The sequence below is a fragment of the Sesamum indicum genome, unplaced genomic scaffold (assembly GCF_000512975.1).
Source record: "Sesamum indicum cultivar Zhongzhi No. 13 unplaced genomic scaffold, S_indicum_v1.0 scaffold00057, whole genome shotgun sequence".
In the NCBI taxonomy this organism is placed as follows: domain Eukaryota; kingdom Viridiplantae; phylum Streptophyta; class Magnoliopsida; order Lamiales; family Pedaliaceae; genus Sesamum; species Sesamum indicum.
Genome location: NW_011628041.1, coordinates 8609 through 14686, shown reverse-complemented (window position 1 = coordinate 14686; position 6078 = coordinate 8609).

Below are 6078 nucleotides of genomic sequence, written 5' to 3'. Positions count from 1 at the left end.
ATAAGGGAAGGAATCCAATTCCTTCATGGAGAATTGCGTTAATAATATTTGTGCTTCAGTGTTCCCCGACATCTTTATATCATTCCAAATGAGTAAGACGTTCACACTAAAACACTAGGAACATAATTAAGCTCCCACTGACCCTCCAACTCACTCTCGACCTAAATCATACCTTGTATGACCTTACGAATATTCCAAATACAAGAAGTTTCAAATCTAGTTTATATGCCATGTCGAATAGTATCCAACCCAATGTCCTACATCGCTTCTCCTTATGTCTTTGGATGATAATCCAATGGACTGGTCAGACTCAAAGACTTGTACCTATTAGGTAACTAAGGTGTTCTAGTCATCCGTCAGGAAGCTGGAATATAGTGAGTTAGTGGAAGAATTTAATTACAAATGATGTTTGCTACATTTGACTGAGCTGTCTCTCCACTTGATTTCTCAAGAAGCTACTCCTCGTGTCAGTTATCCAATGAAAACCAATTTCTTTTAGGATAACAAATGAACCTATACAAACACATGCATATACTCTTCAACCATGATGAAATAACCACTCCATTATCTTCTCCATGTTGAGGAGTTTCAACTCCTTCTTAACTTGCTCCAACCTCCCTCAAATGAGTTTGGACTTCAAGTATGGACCGGGCTTGATTTAATCAAATTAAATTAAGCCCAACCAAAGTCTATTGAACAATAATTAAATAAATTAATTTTAGCCAAACTAAGTCTAAAGATTCATTTAATATAATTAAATAAATCTAAGCCCAAACTCTAATTAATTGATCCAATCAATTAATTGAGTTAAATCAAATAAATTAATCCAATTAATTTAAATGTGTTGAGCCCAAAATTAATTAATCCAATTAATGAATTCTTGAGCCATCCATCAAATGAGTTACTAAATAAACGATCCAATCATTTATATATTCTCCTTAAATTAATTTAATCCAATTAAATTAATTTATTTCTTCTCGAATTAATTCCAAATTAATTCCTCGATTCCATAGTGATTTGTGTGTGACTCTTTACATTTACCCTGAACTAGACTTGGGCATTGTGTCTAACACAAATAATTAACTAAATCTAATTTAATTAATTATTTTTAATTAACCATTAATCAGAAACGCCCGTCACCATGGGTGGCCGTCTAGCAATGGTCCACGACACTAGTGACTAGGTGAATGTTGGCGCGAATATTTGGGCTCTCCAGTTGCATACAGTTATGGTCCTTCCGTCGATCATCTCCCGGCCTTAGTCTAGGGCATGCAATTGGGCGTTGGTTCCCATCCTAGACTAAGCAACTATGATGAGTACTTGAGATGCGTTTACTCTATTGATCGACAAAGGAAACTGTTTTCTATTCGACCAATCGCTATGGCAATAAACTTAGAGAGTCTAAACCATCTCAGAGCACATAGGAGATATATCCATCATATACTGATAGGGGACATATTCTATCTTGAAATCCATCGTCCTTAATACATAATCCAACTACACTGGAAAAAGGCTTATAATGACCACATCGACGACACAGTCATCTCTCGCCAGATCTAAGATACAACCATCATATGCATGTTACTGTCATGATTCTTTAAGTCCAAGGACTAATCCTGTACTATCGGAGTTGGGAATTCAATTCATACTGAGCAAGCCTCCAAGCTTCCATATGACGATTCCTGCGAGTCAGTTCAATCAGTTAACAACCTTGTAAACTAATCCACTAAAATTGCATAGACATTCAATGTTTGTCGCGATGAAACAAGACACTCATTCAATGAATGGAATACTTAGTGCAAGTCTCTATAGGACTCTTGATACCCAGTCTCGAGTCCTCGATTTGGAACGTTGCAGACCAATCCTCAAAAGTTGGTTTCCTAGCTACCATCCAATGCGCAACCCAACTATATGGGTTATTCAATTGGCCTGTGGGAATTTGTTGTGATGTTAAAACCCCGTTCAACATAAACGGTAAACACAACAAACACATGGTGTTACAGATGAATGCTTACTACATTCATCAAGATAATATCACATTCATAAAGATTACTAAATGGTTTCTGAAATCGCCAATCTAATTGGATTTTTGGTCAGCATTTCTAACACCATCATGCCAGGAAGGCCTATATTAGGGAAGCACATAGCGTAACTATAAAAGAAATCTGAGATGTCGGAGCAGTGGAGGATGTCCCCCTCATCCAGTTTAGAAGGGTAGAACGTTCAGGTCCCAAGAGCCGTCACAATGATGCTCTAATTATCACGATATTACTGGCGAACTATGAAGTGGGATATGTCTTTATAGATCCAGGAAGTTATGCGGATATATTGTTCGGAGAACTTGCAACCAAATGCAGTTAGGGGATACCCCTTTGAAAAAAGTGAACACTTCCATCTACGGGTTTGCAAGAGAAATAGTTCATCCTCGGGGCATGGTTTCGCTGCCATTGACCTTAGATACTGGTACTGCTAGAAGGACTTACTTATTAAAATTCCTATTAGTAGACACCCCTTCCATTTACAACGTGATCTTGGGAAGGCCCACCCTTAATGCGTTGCAAGCCGTGATCTCCATGTACCATATGAAGTGTAAGGAGATCAACGTACCTTTGAAACAAACGTTGGGTAAACCATACACCTTAGGGTGATTGGTGAAGTGGGCGGTAGAATTAAGTGAATATGATATCTCCTATCTGCCTCGAACTTCCATCAAAGCCCAGGCCCTAGCCGATTTCGTCTCTCAAACTACAGGAACATCGGAAGACGGCATCCCTCAAGCTGGAAAATGGCTATTGCATGTAGATAGGTCATCCACAACTGAAGCTAGTGGAGCAGGTATAGTCCTCACCTCACCCCAAGGAGAAGACTTGGAATTTGCTATTAAGTTTGGATTCAAGGCCTCCAAAAATGAGGCCGAACATGAGACACTTGTAACAAGACTCAGAATGGAGCATGAAATGGGAGCTAGACATGTAATAGCTTATTCAGATTCTCAGTTAATAGTCAAACAAGTCGAAGGCTCCTACGAGGCTAAGGAAGAAAACATGATTCAATATCCGAAGCATATAGCGGAACTCAAAACGACATTCGAAAGCTTTGAGGTTGTTCAAATCCCAAGAGATGAAAACATGAAAGTTGACTGCCTCTCCAAATTAGCCAACACTCTAGAAGATTGTAGAACGAGGCATAACATCATACAATATATCTCTAAAACAAGGGTTCCAATGTGTATTCAAGCTATATCCTCCTCAGAAGATTGGAGAACCCCTATTATCCGATGGTTGAAAGAGGGACACCTTCTAGATAATAGATGGGAGGCTGCAGACTTAAAGTACGAGTTGCCCGCTTTCTATCACCCTATCCCTTTTGCACAGTGGGGGATAGACATCATGGGACCATTTCTCCTAACACTTGGTAAAAGGAAATTCCTACTAGTAGCTATAGATTACTTTACCAAGTGGGTGGAAGCTAAGCCATTCGCTTGCATTACAGAAATAGAGGTGATGAAATTCATATAGAAGAACATCATTTGTTGCTTTGGTCTCCCTCGTGAAATAATCTCAGACAATGATCGGCAATTCCAAGGCCATAAAATACAAGACTGGCGCAAAGGACTTCATATTAAATAGAGATTCACATTTATGGCACACCCCCAACCCAATGGGTAAGTGGAAGTCACTAACTGAATCCTTGTTCAAGGAATCAAAAGACAATTAGAAAGAGTGGGTGGAAATTGGACAGAAGAATTAACCAGTGTACTATGGGCGTATCACACTACCTCTCGAGGATCCACAAGAGAAAGCCCCTTCACTTTGGTTTACGGGACAAAGGCCATCATTCTAGCTGAGTTGGGAGTACCCTCTCACAGAATCCTATATTTTGTCTTAAGAAAACAATATAGAGTTGCTAAAAGAAATGTGGACCTTATTGAGGAATTGAGAAAAAAAGCTTTATTTGCATTCAAAGGTATAAGAACACTATGATCAGTGACCACAACAGGAGAGTAATAACACGGAGCTTTCAAGTGGGACACCTCGTGCTAAGAAGGGTGGACGCATTGAAACCAGTTGGAAAGTTAGACTCCACTTGGGAAGGACCCTTTAATAAGTCGGGGAGCATACGAGCTTGAAGACCATGGGTATGGCCTAACGAGTTACGGACCAAAAGCGAGCTAAAAAGCCCAATACTCCACCCCTTGGGCATGGCCATGACGGCGGAAGAGGCCCACTTCATGCAGCCTAAACACCAACAGCTGGCCCAGTTCTCACGTACGCATCACTCTCTAAAGCCTATGTGGCACACACTTGGACCCTGCACGATGCCCTCCTAACAAGCATGGAGTACGCGTGGCAGGAAGATCTCCCATTGCATTTAGCAGACTCCTTACGAACTAGGAGTCCTCCTTCGCCTCGGACTCTCTCCCTCACTTAAATAATGATTTTATCAACATGATCCCTAAAAAATAGGACTTGATCATGTTTCATCTTGACTAATTTTATGTATTCATCGCAGGAATAGGAGGCACTATCAATTCCTTAGTGAAAAAGGACACTCCTCTATACATAGAGAATTCATCCCCAAGCGCGGGGACACCTTCATCAGTCGAAACTTTGGTTATCACTCTGCTATGTTTCTTCTACTTTTGGAAACGTGATTTACGTCTATTTCCCATCATTACGCTTCATTCTTTCAACACTTTGTATAATTCTGAATTATTATTCTTCAAATTCAATACTAATTTTGGTGTAGGAGTGCTAATATTTTACTTTGCAGGTCTATTTTCTTCATATTCTTTCCTAAGCAATCCAGGCCCAGCGCCCAAGTTTGAACCCACTGGACCAGTGCTAAACCCGCATGCATCAAACTATAATTTTAACAGTTATGTATTAAAAATTGTGGTAAATAATTTATGGTTAAATAAAATTATTGCAAAAACATAAATATTCCACCAAGAAAAAGTTATTTGTCATAGCTAAGAGCCATAATAAAAGTATTTACTATGATTTTTAGCCATGCCAAATATTTGGCAAATATTTTAGCCACACTCGCAGATATCACGACCAACAACCATCGTATGACCGTGATCAATGACTATTTTGTTTTTAACCATTACAATTAGTCATGATTAAATGTTGTATTTTTTTATAGTGTAGGAGAAGATTTCATGATATAGTTTCACATGGCATGCTACATTTAATAATTTATTCATAAGTTGGAGCAGCAAAGTGAGAAAGTAGCACAAATTAGGGCGGAGAGTGTGTTAAGTTTCAAATGATTTGATAGTTTAACTTTCACTTAGTTAGTCTCCACAGCAAATTAAATGTTATAGAAACTTATGTAGAGGACCAAGTGTTAGTATTTATTTTTCAGCAACATATTAATTAAGCTAAAAGATGGAATTCTGTTATGAAAATTGTTCTTACTGCATGTGTCACCATTTGCACATACCCACGAAGCCGACCATTAACCTGCATATTTGGTACGTACCGAGTCTTGATATAATCTAAGAGCATGCAACAGACAAATACTAGGTTGTATACATGCTGGGACGAACAGATATCCAATATCGGCAGCCAAATATTTGCATTATTAATATAAACATAAGATGGTGGGTCGGGTTTATAACAGAAACATAACGGATTTAATATAATTCCTTTTCCTATAATATTGTAAATAAACAAATTACTTTCTTATAAAAAACTAGTAATTTATCCCTTTGTGTTAATTAAAATAAAATAATTTACCCTGTGTCTAAGAAGATAAATTGCTTCATTTTAAAAGATACAGGAGGATATTTTGTTAAATTTTATTATTAAAAAATAATTTGTTCATTTATAATATGACAGAATTGCTTACATTTTTTCTCAAAACATAAAATTAGTCTACAATTTTAATTATCTAAATGGAATGTCTTTTCACAAGTAATAATTCTTGTCTCTCACAAGTAGCTAGTATAGTATGACCTAGCTAGCTAGGCCCATATATATAGTACATGGAAAAAACGCAAGCAATCTTCTTGTCATATCGCAAATGAGCAAATTACTCCCTTATGAAAAAATAAATAGCGATTTACCTTCC